Source organism: Triticum dicoccoides, chromosome 3B (genome assembly GCF_002162155.2).
Source record: "Triticum dicoccoides isolate Atlit2015 ecotype Zavitan chromosome 3B, WEW_v2.0, whole genome shotgun sequence".
Classification (NCBI taxonomy): domain Eukaryota; kingdom Viridiplantae; phylum Streptophyta; class Magnoliopsida; order Poales; family Poaceae; genus Triticum; species Triticum dicoccoides.
This window is the reverse complement of record NC_041385.1, coordinates 106,168,430-106,187,751: the sequence shown is the minus strand read 5'-3', so window position 1 is coordinate 106,187,751 and position 19,322 is coordinate 106,168,430.

The following is a 19,322-nucleotide window of genomic DNA, read 5'->3' as shown; positions in this document are numbered from 1 at the left end:
GCATGGATGATGAGGGGGGACGATATGTGTGTGGTAAGCATACCTAACTAGATATGTAAATTGATTGTCCCGTGTCAGAGAAAGTGAGATATAAAACTAGTGAGGTACATCAATCGGTGCATGGGGAAAAAGAGTTATAGTCGACCTAGATATATGTAGGAAGATCGATTGATATGCATGCGCGTGTTAGAGGAAAATTTGGCTCAGCGAGATGGATAGAGAGAGAGAGAGGTATGTGGATCGGAGCTGGTGTAAGATGCATACTATGTCGAGAGGGGAAGGAGTGTGCGAGTGCAAGATCGATGAAAAGAGGGGCGAGAGTGTGCATGTGTGTGGGACCGTATTAGACAAAAGGAGGCATGGATGGTGCGAAGAGAAGAGGGAAAGAGTGTGTTTGTGGTAGGTAGACCTAGCTAGAGAGGTATAATGATCGGTGTGTGACAGAAAGAAGGGGCTGGGGAGACCTACAAACACCATGGGAGAACAATCTAAAGAAAAATAAGGAATGTGTGCGATGGAGAGAACATTAAGGGAGGGTGACGGCGAGGCGGGTGTGTATATGCAGGAGAGAAAATAGTGCTAGCTAAAAAGAGAAGAGGATTGTGTGGGTGTGAAAGACTAACAGAGATCATAATTTTTTTAAAAGTGGATTCAGATATTTGAATAAGAGATCATAGTGTTTTAAAGCGACACATGCATGAATATAATGGTAATACGCATGGTGTGGTTACAAAAATGTTATACTATATATATAATATGCATATAACATTTATTTGAATTTGTAATAATGTTTGGCTTTTGCAGCTCATGGCTAAATCTTGAGATGATGTAGGGGGCAGGACACTATACTTTGTGTGATAAACATAGTGTACATATGAAACATGGTTTAGATTATGAAGATCTAGCTAGTACTTAAAATGTACTATTATTTGGAATAACCATCAAATTTATTCAAAATTTTGAATTTGAGTTAATATAGTACAAATAATTCATATCCAACTCTACAGTAATCATGGGGTGTGTTGTTAAGATAATATACATATGATGGTTTAACTTGGCAACAATCATGATTGTACATTATTATTCAAATAGACAAACGGATTCAAATTTAGTTTGAATTGCAGCGGTAGTATATACATTTGGAATGCACTAAAATGTTCATCTGAGTAGGTTACATGCATTATACACCTAGCATTTTTTTAATTGGACATAACATGGATTCCAAGTTTTGATAGCAGCTGTACAGTAAAACAGGACAAGACTCTCTCTTGTTTGTACGAATAGTTTTTTTTCGTTTTTTTCGTTGAGGGAAGTGTGAGTTTATTTGGTACGTTACACGTTAGGCTTGTCTCGAAATTTCAACCCGCGCCGCGTTATCCCAAAAATTTAGATATCGCTTCGTCTCTTTGTGCTCCGAAAACTCGCTCCTTCTCAACCCGCACCTTGCTATCCCAAAAGTACAACACGCGCGAAAACTCCCTCCTGCTGCCAAATCTCGACATGCAAAATCCCCGTTCTAACCCTGAGTCGAAAGGGGCGCTAATTCAAATCGGTGGGGGTACTTTTGTAACACACCCTACATTATGGACAAGCGCGTCCCTAAGTCATGGTTCCCCCTCCCATCACCTCCTTTTTGCCATTCGAAAACCTAGGCCGCCATAACCTTTCTGCTTCAACTGCAAAACCCCACCCTCCTTCGTCGGCCATCCCACTCCTGCCCAGCCGGAGCCTCTTCCCCGACAATGTCGTCCACCACAACAGCTCAACGTCCCTCATCCATCGCCCGGATGAGGATCCATCGTCAATCTCGTCATCGTGCTAGTTCAGCTGCCCCATCCTCCACCTCCAGGGAGCTGCTCCGACGGTTGCCTCGTCTTTCGCGGCTGCTCCATCCCCACAGCGCCGCCTTAACTTGCTCCAACGGAACTGGAACATACTCTCTGACTCCTTGGTTGAAGCCAAGGCCTACTTTGTTGTACACTCATCGCATCGCACCTTCTCCTTAACCAGACCTCCCGGTGGCGCCGGTGCTCGACCCCACTCTCCCATGGTGCGGCTACCTCAACACTGGCACCACCGCGGACATCTCCACGGTGGCTGTCCTCTAGTGCGAGGCTCCCTCGGCAGCGGTGGCCATACCAGCCGGAGCTGCTGCTACTGCTCCGGCTCTCACTCGCTTGTGTTGCCGCTATGCTCTTCCTCTCGCTCGTGTTGCTACTCTGCTCTTGCTCTTGCTCTCGTTGCTGATGCTGGTACACGGGCTGCTGCAGCTAGACAAGTTGCTGCTTTGGCTCTAGTTTGCGTTGCTGCTCCACGGGCTACTGCTCTGGCTGCTATCTGCTAGTGTGTTCCATGTCGATCGCCTGCTGATTTAGATCACTGTTTCTCTACTACTAGTGCGCGCGCGACCTAAACTACATGTGAAGTGATTCTCTGCTACTAGTGCATTCAGTTTTGAAAGTAACATTCAGATTCCATAGTAAACTTTAGTTTAAACAATTCAGTTTAGAGTCAACAGTTTTTACCTCATCTGTTGGAGTCACGTGCTTTTTGGTGATGTAAATGTTATGTCTACCACTTTTTGGTAATGTATTTTACATAGTCAACTCCCCCAAGCTTAACCCAGTGCTTGTCCTCAAGCAATTCAGTTGACAAACAAAAAGTGACAAAGAAAAACTTTTACAAACTTTGTTTGATATTTTTGTTGCAAATATGTCTAACCGATGTTCAGGTTTTCAGCAAAGATTATGAACTAACCATATTCACAATAACCCTTAGGTCTCACATTTACTCATATCAATAGCATAACTAACTAGCAAGCAATAATAAGATATCTTGGATAACCACACTTTTTCAAAACAATCATGATACAATATTATATAATGGTATCTCGCTAGCCCTTTCTGAGACCGCAAAACATAATGCAAAGCACGTCTGAAGTTCAAGCACTGACTAGACATTGTAATTCATGGCGAAAGAAATCCAGTCACACTCATACTCAACATCGACTAAAAACAAAGCATATAAATGACAATAGTGCTTTCCAGTTGGTGCTTCAATAAGAAGATGATGACTCAACAATAAAAGTAAATGGATAGGCCCTTTGTAGAGGGAAGCAGGGATTTGTAGAGGTGCCAGAGCTCGAAGCTTTTAAAACATAGATGAATATAATTTTGAGAAGGTTTGCTTTCATTGTCAACCTAACAACCAAGAGATCTCACCATTTTCCATGCTACACACATTATAAGCGGTTCCCAAACAGAATAGTAAAGTTTTTACTCCCCATCCACCAACAAACACGAGCCATCACTACTATATGATGCTGATAATGCGACACTTCGATCAGAGACCCTTCGATGAAACTGTGTGCGATGCAATAATTGCAAATGGTGGTGTAAAACCCGTCAAAAAAGGTGCAAAACGTTTGCGATGACGGATGCATCAAACACGGTTCAGATTTTAGTTGTGTGTGTGATGCAGGGCATCAATGAACTGTTTGTGATGATGAAGAAGAACATAAACAGGCAGCCAGATGAAGACGTGTGCGATATACGACATACAATTCACTTGGATTAACTGTTTGCGATGAGGTGGAACAACAGAAATGGGCAGCGAGATAAAGGTGTGGCGATTGAGGGCATACTCTTTAGAAGGATTAACTGTTTGTGATTAGGCAATAGAACAGAAACGGTCAGCCAGATCAAAGTGTCTGTGATTGATGGCATACACTTCACACGGATGAACTGTTTGCGATTAGCCACAACAAACAGAAACAGTTAGACATATCAATGTGTGCCTGCTAGACGGGCACACATTCTAATTAAAAGAAGCATGTCCGATGGTTATAACGAGCGCACACGGTTGTTGGAACAAGACATGTGCTGACATTGCCTATTGCGGTGCACCCTATGGTGCAAACGCCACGTATGCGGCCGAGAAAGCGTGCCCATGTTACGCCGTCCAGGAATAGTGCGGCACTAAGAAATTATAGAACCGTCAATAAATTTTGAGCATGCGTCCGGTCACATTCCAAATTGGAAACCTGTTCACACCGATCAAAACCTAAACCATTTCCCACTTAGGAGTGTATTAGTACTCGGTTATAAATACTACTACTCCAAGATGAGAGCACATTCCTTCTCAACTCCTCATCCACAAAAACAAACAAGTCATTCATCATTGTTCCCTTGTGTCTGCCATGGCCAACATGAGTTTTGGGTCGAGAGATTGCCACCAGGGAGAGGCGAGCATGGAAGCGTAAGCACGACAGATGTCCCACCTCGCTGCGAAAGCAGCCGACATGTCCCGCCGCACGGCCATAGCAGCACAGAGGTCCTGTCGTGCCATCGAAGCAGCACGGAGGTCCCGTCGCTCTGTCGATGCAGCAGACTGGTCCGGCTGCGCCACGGAAGCAGCAGAGATGTCCTGCCGCGCGGCGAATGCAACAAAGATGTCCTCCCGTGTCACAACGGCCGGGGAAAATGTCTCACGGGTAGGCGAGGACTCTTACAGGCGCATGCATGCAATCGTCCATAGCCAGATGGATCAGATCTCCGGCTGGGCGAGGTTGCAGGACAACATGAAAGCCTCGTTTGAACAGGCTATCGGCATCATCCGGCAACTAAGGGAGAGCAATGCGAAGCTCCCGCCGAGCGCGACCTGCTAAGGGCAAAGATCGTCGGAAGTGCGGAGCAGCAGGAGGAGACCACTACCTTGTTGAAGAGGACCAACGTCACCATCGAGAAACTTATGGACGATAATGCCGTGCTGCGCATGAAGCAGAAAAGGCTTGTGGAGGAATCCGTGGGTGCTCTCAAGCAGCATCTTGAGGACAGGAAAGAGCTCATCGCCGCTCGCCGCGGATACTAGTTCCCGCGGCCTACAGCAACGCATCAAGAAAGTAGAGATCAACGAGCCAGATCATTGTCTTCCTTCTTCTTTTGCCCTTGTGTATTTCGGTTGTTGCCGCATGTGGCTTTTTTAGTTATGTTCCTAAATAGGTAAGACAATTATTATCCACTGTCATCGTCCTTATATTCATCATGCTTGCTATAAGTCGCAGTCGATGCTATATAGGTCCGTTGGATCTTACATCAAGATCCGTGCAAAACTTTCTTTTCAGATTTTCATTTTTCTCTCTTAAATCTAAGTGCAATGAGACATAGCCATGCCATGAAACGGGGGCTCGGGCACCATTAATGGAGACATTGGGAGGGAGGTGCGCGGCGGATAGAGGTCAAAGTCTCTCCTCCCTATGAGCACGCACAGGGTTATGATCGCACATCTCCCGTACTCAAATAGCTACCCCGCATGGCACCTCCTAGCCAATAAAAAAGGGGATGTGTGGCGGCACGCAATTGGTAAGTTGAACGCCCACGGTTTCAATAATACGTGTGTTTCCGATTTGTAACGTGACATCACTTGTTCCAAAATAACTTTGTTGATTGTTAATGCTGGTGCCATGTCATGACACCATGCCAAGTTTCATGATTTTCAAGCGACCTTTGGATTTCCCGAAAATTTTAAACCAAGTTTCGCACACGGAGCTGACACGTTCCCTCTCAGAACCATGAGCCTTCTTGAGAGAAGCTCCGGTTTGCAAGAAGCTTATAACAAAGCTTGTCCCAATTTGGCCAAAAAATTTACCACATCATGTTGGTGCCATGTCATGACACCATGCCAAGTTTCATGATTTTCAGGTGTGTTTTGGATTTACAGGAATTAAAAAACCAAGTTTCTCAATATTTCCAGCTGAGGCACGATGCCCAAATGTTTGAATTCCATTCTCATTTCTTGCATGGGACCTACAAATTCACCCAAGGACACACATGTGATTTTTCAACCAACTTTGGTGCACTGGAGCATGTGCTTGTAGTTCAAATTTGAATTATGCACATTAAATGCCCAGAAATTCAATTAATGTATAAAGAGGCCAAACGAACCTGGAATTATTCCAAAATTAGCATGATACTTCTATTAGGTCTAATATGCGTGTGTAAAAAAATTAAGGCTGGAGAAGGTAGTGTATGTTGTTTCACACATGGAGGTGACACGTTCCCTCTCGGAACCACGAGCCTTCTTGAGAGAAGCTCCGGTTTGCAAGAATCTTATACCAAAGCTTGTCCCATTTCAACCAAAAAATTTACCATAGCATGTTGGTGCCATGTCATGACACCATGCCAAGTTTCATGATTTTCAGGCGTGTTTTGGATTTACAGGAATGAAAAAACTATGTTTCTCAATCTTTCTGGTCGAGCCACGATGCCTAGATGTTTGAATTTCATTCCCATTTCTTGCATGGGACCTAGAAATTCACCCAAGGACACACATGTGATTTTTCAACCAACTTTGGTGCACTAGAGCATGTGCTTGTAGTTAAAATTTGAATTATGCACATTAAATGCCCAGAAGTTCAATTAATGTATAAAAAAGGGCAAACGAACCCCAAATAATTCCAAAATTTAGCATGATACTTCTATTTGGTCTAATCTGCCTGTGTAAAAAAATTTAGGCAGGAGAAGGCAGTGTACGTATGTCGTTTCGAACACAGAGGTGACACGTTCCCTCTCGGAACCACGAGCCTTCTTGAGAGAAGCTCCGGTTTGCAAGAAGCTTATACCAAAGCTTGTCCCAATTCGGCCAAAAAATTACCGCAGCATGTTGGTGCCATGTCATGACACCATGCCAAGTTTCATGATTTTTAGGCGTGTTTTGGGTTTACGTGAATTAAAAAACAAAGTTTCTCAATCTTTTCGGCTGAGCCACGACTCCCAGATGTTTGAATTTCATTCCCATTTCTTACATGGGACCTATAAATTCACCCAAGGACACACATGTGATTTTTCAACTAACTTTGGTGCATTGGAGCATGTGCCTGTAGTTCAAATTTGAATTATGCACATTAAATGATAAAAAATTCAATTAATGTATAAGAAAGTCCAAACAAACCCGGAATAATTCCAAATTTTAACACGACACTCATATAGTTCTATGTTGCCTCTGTAAAAAAACAAGGTGGGGAGGCAGCGTATATCGTTTCGAACACAAAGGTGACATCTCCCCCCTCGGGAACCACGAGTCTTCTCGAGAGAAGCTCTGGTTTGCAAGAAGCTTATACCAAAAACTTGTGCAAATGTGGCCAATTTCTGTACAACAGCATGTTGGTGCCATGAAATGACACCATCCCAAGTTTCATGATTTTCAGGTGACTTTTGAATTTCCAGCAATCTGAAAACTAAGTTTCTTAATGTTCCCGGCCGAGCCATGACGCTGAGATGTTTGAATTTCATTCTGATTTCTTGCATGGGACCTATAAATTCACCCAAAGACACACATGTTATTTTTAAACAAACTTTGGTGCACTGGAGCATGTGCTTGTAGTTCACATTTGAATTATGCACATCAAATGCCGAGAAACTCAATTAATGCATAAGAATGCCTAACGAACCTGAAATAATTCCAAATTTAAAGACGACACTCATGTAGTTACATGTTCAATGTACATAAATGTTCTAGCAATTCAAACACCATCCTTTCCCTCCGTAACACCATTTTGTCTTTCGAAACATAATGAAAAAAATCAGGTATACCACAAACAGTTTACTAGAAAGAATCGTGTGGGATGCGATACAAAATATCTTGGCGCACAGTCTTGTCTGGCTTACGCAGGAAGCTTCGTCCTCTATAGTCCACTACCCCTGCTTGAACCACACTTGCGCGCCAGTTTCTCGCGGCACCGAGCGGAATTTTTCTGCCACCGCAAAAATATCTATCTCCCCCCTCCCTCCCACCAAAAGCCACATTTCCACTGTTCCTCCTTGCTTTCCAAGTTCAAACCTTCACTGCTGCTTATTGGCAGCTGAGCCTCCTCGCCGGTGACCCTTCTTCTTGCAGCATCGCCTCCTCGCTGGCGACCCTTCTTCTAGCAGCACTGCCTCCTTGCCGGTGACCCTTCTTCTTGCTGCGCAGCCTCCTCGCTGCCGACCCTTCTTCTTGCTGCGCGGCCTCGTCGATATGGTCAGGTATTCCACACCCCACCCACACCATCCTCCTCCTTTCCCGTCCCACATGCCCCGACTAATGGCGCGACACCTTCCGCCAAAATCACCATCCCCTCCTCCAATTAAGCACCGCCCACTGCCATTTTGCATGCAGTATAACATGGAGCTCAGTAGCATCTGGAAGCGAAGAAGCAAATCGTGGCCGCACGCACGCACGAGGTCGCTATGGCTGCCATGCGTGCCGACCGCCAGATCTTGGAGGAGCACCTCATCTTCGAGGTCATCGTCGACACCGCCACATGGTTGTCTACTTTAAAATATAGTTCGTGCTATTTTCTCGAGGCCACTGCCAGTGCCCTCTAGTGATTTGTCCTCTGTAATGTTAATATGCAATCCGATGTTCAGTTAATAGTTTGGTCATCTGAAATGTAATGTTCAGTTAACACTTTGGTCCTCTGAAATGTAATGTTTAGTTAACAGTTTGGTCCAACAATTGCTACATTTCGTAGTACTGTTCTCAAGCATTCTTTGTTTTGTTAACTGTCTTATTTTCTAGTACATGTTTCTATTCTGCAATGTCGTGCTCAGTTAACTATTTTGGTTCATTTGGTTTGCTGTCCATTTAATTATTTGGTTCAGTTCTGCGATTTGATTTTCATTTGCCGTGGGTACAATTTTGTATTGTTAGGCATGTGAAATAAATCGAGTTTGGCTGTACTCAATACATATTCTACTGACAGTATGGCAACTCTTAGTTAACCTGATCAAGATCTTCCTTATGTGTGTTGCAGGGAAACAATGGGAGACACTGCGGTTTACCATCGAGGTTTGCTCAAGCATGGTCCTTTTGCTAATAGCACATTATTGCGCACTTGCAGGAATCATTCTAATATTTAGGTGTCTTACAATTTGGTCTTGCACATGTAGGTCTTGCTGTCAGAGGCTTAGACCCACCGTTCGACCCATTTTGCATATGGGGAAATGAGATGTCCATGAATAGTCAAGTCAAGAAACTCAGAAAGATTGTTAGGATGAAGAAACTTGCGACGAATAACATCAAGATCATTGTTTGCACAATGAAGAAGACATCAGTCAACTACAGGATGGTACTAACTCTTTTACCTTGTTTTTACCCTTGCGCCATTTCAAAATTTATAACAGCATTTATGCATATCTTTGTTTTCGGTACTTTCAAAGAAGTTCACCGATGATTAACTCTCAAACCACCTGCATGGTCAAGAGGCAAGGAAGGTATTCATTCAACACCCATAGTACAACATTGAAGTATTGCTGAAGAGGACGAAGGTTGGGCGGGCAATTATCCATAGCCACTGGCCTAAAGTTGCATGGACATTCAACATCACTGAAGGCTCAATATTTTCCATTCATTTCTGTAGTTTCCCAGATGAGATTCATCTGTCTATTTACCACGTATGACGCTACTTTCCAAAGGTTTTCAATGTTGCATGTGAAACTTGGTGCTGTTGTGTAATGGCGTCACTAAGTGACGAAGCTATCTGATGTAATTCAATTATGAAATCCTAGTTGCTATTCTACGAATATGAAATATATGGTGTGTTTTATAAGAAATATCAATTTTATTTGTACATGGATTATCAACAGTAGGCTAATTACCCTGCTTATTGGGGATTTCTATTGCAGATGGTTACTCAGACAACACCGTGGGCGATGAACTCAAACAACCCGCATGGTTTCTAGAAAGTAGGCATGTTCGATCAACTAACAATCACACATGGCTTCCGGTAGAGAACTGTTTGCGTTAGGCCACCTTGCACAAACGTTTCCAGACAAAAAACTATGTGTGATATACATACGAATGGAAATGTTTTTCTGGGATTCACCGTGTGGGATGTACATAAGAACGGAAACAATTGGGTTTAGATGCCCCGCTAGATCGCACACGAGCTCATTTTGCCCCAGCCTGTGTGCAGGAGGGCCTATCCCCGACAGTTTCTGGGTTGTGTGGGAAGGACCGCTCAATCACCCACACTCACTTGGCGACGGTTCCAAACACCGTCATGGAAAGGGGTTAAAAACCATTTGTATAGCAGGTCTCTGCACCAATGCATGGCTAACCGAATCCTCGGGTGCCCTCCATACCAACAACAATCCGGGGGAGTTTTGTTTCATTATTATATTTTGATTTTGATCATAGGACTGGTCATCCCAATTACCAGCTACTCTCTCATGAATGACAAGTGAATAAACACTCATCATGAGAAAAACCCGCCTGGCATGGAAGATACTTACAACCCCCTGTCGCTACATGAGTTGTTCGGGCATACAAAATAGATTATTATTTGAAGGTTTAGAGTTTAGCACATGCAAATTTACATGGAACGGCAGGTAAATACCGCATATAGGTAGGTATGGTCGACTCATATGGAATAACTTTGGGTTTAAGGAAGTGGATGCACAAGCAGTATTCCCGCTTAGTACAAGTGAAGGCTATCAAATGGTTTGAGGAGCGACCAACTAGAGAGCGACAACGGTCATGAATATGCATTGAGATTAATCAACATGGGGTACAGACATGAGTAGGATATAAATCACCATGAACATAAATATCGTGGAGTCTATGTTGGTTTTGATTCAACTACATGCGTGAACATGTGCCAGGTCAAGCCACTTGAATCTTTCAAAGGAGGATACCATCCTATCATACTACATCATAACCATTTTAAATGCATGTTGACATACAAGATAAAACATTATCCACTCATAGCTATTTCAGCATGGCATGAGTAACTATGATCTCTAATTGTCATTGCAACATGTTCCATCATAATAGGTTGAATCAAGAACGATGAGCTAATCATACTTACAAAACAAAATAGGTAGAGTTCATACCAGCTTTTCTTCATCTCAATCATTTCATCAAATTTTGTCATTATTGCCTTTCACTTTCATGAGTGAACAATGAGAATAATAATAATAAGAGTGCATGTGCCGTGGACTAAGCTGGAATCTGCAAACATTTATTCAAAGGAGAAGACAAGGTAATATGGGCTCTTCGTTAGATCAACAATAATGCATATGAGAGCCACTCAACATTTTCATCGTGGTCTTGTCCTTTTCACCCAAAGAAAAGAAAAGAATTTCAAAGAAACACACCGAAACATTTTTGGAGTTTTTATTTTCAGAAGAAGGCATAAGAAAGAAAAGCAAAAACAAAAAAATATATACACGGGAAAGCTCCAAACAAGCAAAAGAAGAACGAGAAATGTTTTTGGGTTTTTATTTTAATACTACAACTAATTAAACTAAAAAGAAAAACTAAAAAGAAACAAGAAATATTTTTGGTTTTTTGCAAAGCTTTTCAAACACACTAGAAGAAAGCAAGAAAAATAAACTAACATGGATTATACAATGAAAAAGGATGAACACCGACAATTGGAATGAATGTGTGATGCATGAATGTAATGTCGGTGAGATATACGCACTCCCCCAGGCTCAAGCTTTTGGCCTAAGTTGGTCTATGGCCACGGATTGTAGTAGCCCTCCCCTGGGTACCGCGGAGGCTCCTTAGGGTTCAACTGGTTGGAGAGCTCCTCTGGCTCCCACTGGTAGATCAGCTCCTAATACGGCTTAGGTGCTAGAGCTGGCTCAGGTGCTAGGGGTTGTGTTAGACCTTAGTGTGCATAGATGTCCTTGGGCATAATAATGTACCATCCTGAATAAATATTGAACAAAGAAGGTGCAGGCAAAGTAAAAATCTTATAAGTGCCCTGGCTAAATACTAAGTTGTAAAGGAGTCGCTTGTGCTTGTCTTTGTCAATGAAATGATGCGCTACCATACTAGCATAGTCTAAATATTTAGTGGGTAGTTGCATCTCCTCCTCCTCATGTCTAATAGGAATCTTAAAATGTTTAGTGAGGCGGGAGGCATAAATACCACCATAAATAATACCATTCGAATGGTTTGTATGTAACCGTCGGGCAACCATAGCGCCCAAACTAAAAGTTCTATCAACATATAAAGCATGGCACAAAATGTCAAGGTCAGGTGCACTGAGCGACCCACTCTCCCAACGACCAGTCAAACATCTCCCGACAAATAATGAATAATAATGTAAAACAGGAAAATGCAGACTAGCCACTCTCACTTCCGACACTCCTTTCTCCTCTCCCACAATAGTTTCGGAGATGAAATCTTCCATGTCTCTAGGACGTGGATCACTGATGCTGCCCTCATAAGGTATTTTGGAAACGTTGCAAAAGTCATATAATCTCATTTCCTTAGGCACATCATACAAGTTAAATTCCACCATATGGGTGGTTCCTTCCTAGGATAAAATGAAAGTTCTGCACGGAGGTATTAGTGAGTAGGAGGTATTGGTCGCACTTATCTTGGAGGAAGGGGATGATGCCGGCATTGTTTGCCAAGTAATAGAAATCCTCATAAATTTCCGCCTCCTTCAAGAATGTATCACATGGCCACTCGCACAGTTGAATCTTCGCCGCACGCGGAAGATGGTACTTGGGCCTCTCCTTTGGAGTTTCTTCCTCCGAATTATGACTTCATGAGCCCCTTAACCACCTCCTCATGGTTTTCCTTTTCTTTGAAAATTTCTGAAATTTTTCGTAGATCAAAATAAAAAACAAAACTCAACAAAGTTGATAGCAACTACTCCCACAAGTGTCTAGAGGCCATATCATGCACCAAAACTAGTTTGAACCATATAAATTTGACATGCAAGCTGAAGAACATGGTCACCAACAATGGTTAAATGTGCAAATAATAAACCACTAGAACAAAAACTAATTTGAACAACAGAGGAGTCACATACCGACGAACAATCCCCCAAAACAGTTTGGGAAACGAAGTTCCGAGCAGGAGATAGAAAATGGGAGCAAGATGAGCAAGAACACAGGTTTGAGGAAGGGAGTGATTTTTCTGGAGGAAGAAGTGCATGGGTTGCCGCAATAAGTGATGGGCCTACATGGGCCCCACAAGCTTGCTAGGCGTGCCTATGGGGGTGGGTGTGCTCTGTGAGCTTGTGGCTCATTGGTGCACCCCCTGGGTGTGTTTAGTGCCAATATTTTTCAAATATTACAGAAAATCATATTAAATTTTTAGGGCATTTGGAGAAATTTTATTTTCTGGTCTTTTTTTATTGCATGGATAATTTGTAAAATAGTAAAATAATAGGATTTCTACTTTATTCACTCTAAATAACAAAAAGTAAAAAGTGGGTATATAAAGTTGTGTTCACTAAATCCATCCATCACATGACCGTCAAAAGGAATCCATTAATAAGGTTGATCAAGTCTTATTAACAAACATCTTCCAAATGACATGAAACCACAGAATCTTCGTATAGCACTAGGTTACCTCAACAGGGATATTGATGTCCCCAACAATAAGAATTTCATATTTTCTTTTTACAGTAGGAATAGGGAATTCAAAACCTCCAATAGTAATTTTTGAATTTTTTCCAGAGTTGATACTATTCACTTGAGGTTGTTTCTTTGGAAAGTGTACCATATGCTCATTATCGTTGGCATGAAAAGTGATATTGCCCTTATTGCAATCAATAAAAACCCCTGCAATATTCAAAAAGGGTCTACCAAGGATGATTGACATACTGTCATCCTCAGGTATATCAAGAATAACAAAGTCCGTTAAGATAGTAACATTTGCAACTACGACAGGAACACCCTCACAAATACCGATGGGTATAGCCATTGATTTATCAGCCATTTGCAGAGAGATCTTAGTTGGAGTCAACTTATTCAAATCAAGTCTTCAATAAAAGAGAAAGGCATAACACTAACACCGGCTCCTAGATCACATAGAGTAGTTTTAACATTGTTTTTTAATGGAGCAAGGTATAGTTGGTATTCCTGGGTCTCCTATTTTCTTTGGTATTCCACCCTTAAATGTATAATTAGCAAGCATGGTGGAAATTTCAGCTTCAGGTATCTTTCTTTTATTTGTAACAATATCTTTCATATACTTAGCATAAGGAGACATTTTCAGAATGTTAGTCAAACAAAGAAACAAAAAGACAGGACTAAGCATTTCAACAAAGCGCTTAAATTCTTCATCATCTTTATTATTTGAAGCTTTAGGAGGAAAAGGCATGGGTTTCCGAACCCATGGTTCTCTTTCTTTACCATGTTTCCTAGCAATGAAGTCTCTCTTATCATATCTTTTATTCTTAGGTTGTCAGTTACCAAGATCAACATCAAGTTCTATTTCCACATCATTATCATTACTAGGTTGAGCGTCAACATGAACATCATCATTATCATTGTTACTAGGTTCATGTTCATCACAAGATTGAGTTTTGGCATCAGAGATAGAAATATCATTTGGTTTTACAGGTCCCTCTATAGTAGGTTCACTAGAGGCATGCAAAGTCCTATCATCTTTCTTTTTCTTTTTAGATGGACTAGGTGCATCAGTATTAATTCTTTGAGAATCTTGCTCAATTCTTTTAAGATGACCTTCAGGATACAAAGGTTCCTGAGTCATTTTACCACCCCTAGTCATAACTCTAACAACATGATCATTCATCTCATTAATCAAATCATTTTGTTCTTTGGGGACTTATTCTGCTTGAGTTTTTATCATGGATGCATGTTTACTCACACCCTTGACCTCATTAATAGTTCTAAACATATGGTCACTCAAGCCTTCAATCATATAATCATTTCATTTAAATTGTCTACTAACATATGCATTGAAGTTTTCTTGTTTAATAATAAAGTTATCAAATTCATCCAAGCATTGACTAGCAGATTTAGTATAAGGAACATAACCCTCATCAAATATATAGAGCAAATTACCTCTACTACCTCTGTCGGGGTATTAAGACCGTATATTTCTTCAATAGATGCTAAATTCTTAACATCTTCAGCTTTAATACCTTTTTCTTTCATAGATTTCTTTGCTTCTTGCATATCTTCAGGACTGAGAAATAGAATACCTCTCTTCTTCGGAGTTGGCTTAGGAGGTGGTTCGGGAAGAGTCCAATCATTATCATTCCTCAATATATTATTTAGTAGTTCTTTAGCTTGTTTAATAGTTCGTTCTCTAAAAACACAAGCAACACAACTATCTAGGTGGTCCCTAGAAGCATCGGCTAGTCAATATAAAAGATATCAAGTATTTCATTTTTCTTGAGAGGATGATCATGCAAACCATTAAGTAATTGGAGAAGCCTCCCCCAAGCCTGTGGGAGACTCTCTTCTTTAATTTGCACAAAGTTAAATATTTCCTGTAGAGCGGCTTGTTTCTTCTGAGCAGGAAAATATTTTTCAAAGAAGTAATATATCATATCCTGGGGACTACACACACAACCAGGAGCAAGAGAATTAAACCATATCTTAGCATCACCCTTTAATGAGAAAGGAAACAGTTTTAGAATATAGTAGTAGCGAATGTTTTCCTCATGAGCAAATAGGGTGGCTGTATCATTCAGCTTAGTAAGAAGTGCCACAACAATTTCAGATTCATAACCATGGAAATGATCAGATTAAACCAAAGTAATTAACTCAGGCTTGACAGAGAATTCATAATCGTTATCAGTAACAAAGATAGGTCAAGTAGCAAACTTAGGATCATATTTCATTCTAGCATTCAAAGATTTTTCTTTCAACTTGACTAGTAACTTAAGATTCTCTCTATCTTTGCAAGCAAGAAAGTCCCTAGCTACCTCTCCATCCATAACATAACCCTCGGGTATATCAGGCAATTCATATCTAGGATATCTAGATCTAATAGGTGTTTCAAAGTTTCCAGTTTTAATAATTTTATCAGGTTCAAGAATCTCATCAGTGTAACATCCCAAATTTTCAATTTGGAATGTTATACACTAGATCATCATTGCATATCATATTTTATTGCTTTTGGCTTGATCCAGAAATTCTACGCAACTCAAGGACCCTCGGAGAGAGTTGGGAATTTCGTTATTTTCATATTTGGGTTTTCTCAAATATTGAAAATAGGATCGTTTGGTTTTATTTATTTTATCTTCAATTATTCCTATTATAAAAATATGAGAGAGGGAATGAAATGACTTTCCCAAAAGAAATAAATATTGAGGATTTAATACAAAAATCAAATAGTTTTATTTTGGAGTTTTTGGCTATTTTTTTCGAATTTAGGAAAAATTGCATGTTTTTCGAAACTGCATTTTAGGGCCAAGAAAATGTTCATCTCGTCCTAAATATTTTATTTAGACGGTGAAAATTTATTTTGGCATTTCTAGAGTTTTATTTTATTTTTTAGAATTTTTCTTAGTTTCGGCGGAATTTATTTAAAAAAAAAGTTTCTCGCGCCCGACCGGGCCGAGGCCCAGCCGAGCCGGCTTGTCTTCCCCGCGCCACCGTCTCCCACCAGGAGATCGCGCCGCCGCCGCCGACCGGGACAGGAGTCCGAGCCGGACTCCTCCGCCGCCGCCTTGCCCCCTTCCCCAAGCCGCCACCACCCTCTTTAAATAGCCGCCATCGTCCCCCTCACCCCGACCCGCCCTGCCTCCCGATCCGCCGAGCCGCCGCCGCCGCCTTCGCGTCGCCGCCGCCGGGAGCCGCCGCCGCCGACACCCGTCGCCGCCACCTACGCCACCCGCCACCGCCGCCCAGAGCCCCGCAGCCGCCGGACCCCGCTGGAATTCGCCGGAGCCCGACGAGGTAGCCGCCCGCTGCCGCCCCGATTTTCTAAGAAAACCGATCCGTTTTTTTAGAAAATGTCAGGACCCTGACTCAATGCCACATCGATCTAGCATGTAACACCTCATATCACTTTGCGGCCTCACGCACGGTATTCCCACGGGTGTCGCCTTACCTTTGCCCGGGACCGTTTGCGCCTTTTGGCACACGTATATGACAGTGTCGCTAGCATCCATATGATAAGGAGCCCGGGCTGACATGGCTAGTCGTAAACCCAAAGTGGCACAGACTTACAGGGACAGGCATCCATGACCCAGCATCGAACGTGTCGGTCATCAGCGAGTGAATCCAGGCTGTAGCACTGGGCTAGCAGGACTCCGGTGAACCGGGCTGTAGCGGGCTAACAGGACTCCGGTATTCATCACGTGACATTTCCCCGAAGGGACAGACATAGGAACGAAGAAGGACACATGCCGGCCAGCCTAAGTGTTCCGGAGCAGTAGCAAGCTACCATGGCTCGGTGGAAACACTAGGAGACATTTCCCGGTAAGAGAGGCTACTAAGGATAAACAACTAGATAGTGAGATCCCACACATACCAAGCATTTCAATAACATACACACAAATTGTCGATATGTGCAAATACAACATGGCATCACAACATGACTCTACGACTCAAGTATTTATTCAATAGGCTCCGAGGAGCGAGGTATTACAAACATGGGTCTCATGACCCAACAATCAGAGCATACAAGTCAAAGCACAAGCGGAAGCTTAACATGTCTGAGTACAGACAACTATAAATGAAAAAGGCTGAGAAGCCTGACTATCTACCAGATCCTGCCGAGGGCACAAGATCGTAGCTGAGGTAACAAGCTAAACGTCGAAGTCCACGTGGAACTACTAGTGAGACTGAAGTCTCTCTGCAAAAACATAAATTAAGCAACATGAGTACAAATGTACCCAGCAAGACTTACATCAGAACTAACTACATATGCATCATTATCAACAAAGGGGTGGTGGGGTTTAACTGCAGCAAGCCAGCTTTGACTCTGTGGCTAACCTGAACTACGATTGCAAGTAACTCTTGAGGTGGCGCACACGAGTCCACATATTCACCATATCAATACACCACTATGGATCCGCTCCCGTCTCCCTACGAGAACGCCATCCATAGCACTCACGCTTATCTTGCGTATTTTAGAGTATCCACTTTCACTTGTCTATGAACTGTACAAGGGGTCCAAGTTTCCATATCCGAGGAATCCGGCTATTCAAATAGATAATGATAACCCTGCAGGGGTGTACTTCTTCACACACGCTTTCGCCACTTATCGCCCTGTACACGTCATGTACCTCGGCAACCTTCAAGTGGAAGCCGGGCGAGGGAGTCGGCCACGACCTGACTAACCGAACAAGTCTCTAGTCCAGGTTTATCGCCTATTCGGGTTCCATCCGCAAGGAGATCCGGCGGGGTGTCGCTCACGGCCCCAAACGATGTGAGCAGGGTTCCCAAGCCCACCATCCGGGTGCTACTTGGTACACCGGGCCATTGTGCCTAGTCTGTCCCAAGCCCACCTGTACCGGGTGCCACTTGGTAGACTACTAACACTACCTACAAACACCAGAAACTAGTTGCAACTCCTAGACAGAGATCAAGTTGATTAATAAGTCGAGAGAGCTTGGAGCGCCCGGAGCCCAATGTGTGGTAGTAACTGATCATGGATCACAAACACAGAACTCAGTTCCTGAGGACGGCTGCAATGAGACAACCCACCATGTACTCCTACATGGCCTCTCACCGCTACCTTTACCAAATCATGTTCACACACTTAGCTTTCAACAGTAGGACATGTTCACACACCTCTGATTCATCCTCGATGAATCAGACCTGGCTCAACTCTAAGCAGTAGCAGGCATGACAAACAAGCATGAATGAGTAGGCACAACAGGTCTCAAACAACTCCTACTCATGCTAGTGGGTTTCCTCTATTCACTGTGGCAATGACAGGTCATGCAAAGGATAAAGGGGTTCAGCTACCGCAACAAGTAACAGATGAATCGTTGTTGTCCTAATGCAGTAAAAGAGAGCAGGAGCGAGAGAGTGGGATTTTATCGGAATGAACAAGGGGGTTCTGCTTGCCTGGCACTTCTGAAGATAATATAGCTCTTCATCAGTGTCATCGATCACATCGTCGGTATCACGTCTATCGAGAGGGGGCAATCATCGGCAACTGAGGAAAAACACAATCAATGCAATGCACAATATGATGCATGAATGTGACATGGCAATATGCTGTGGTTTGTGCTAATGCAACTAAAATCAGATTAAATGAAGTTGGTTTGAATCCAAGATTCAAACTCAAACTCCATATGTGGATATTTAAATGCCATTAATATGATTTGTGCTAAACAGCAGCTATAAGTTTATATAACATGCATGAAGATAGTACAGATGGATAGATTGGATTTTTCTGATCATTTTTCATATATAATTTATTTCATTTGGAGTTACGGTTGAATTTCTATGAATTTTAGAAGTTTATACAATTTTCTGAAATAAATAAATCATTTCTGATTTATTTAAAACTCCAGAAAACATTTACTGCATCAGCATGACATCACCCTGATGTCATCAGGTCAACAGGGCGGGTCTAGGTCAAACCTGACATGTGGGGGCCAC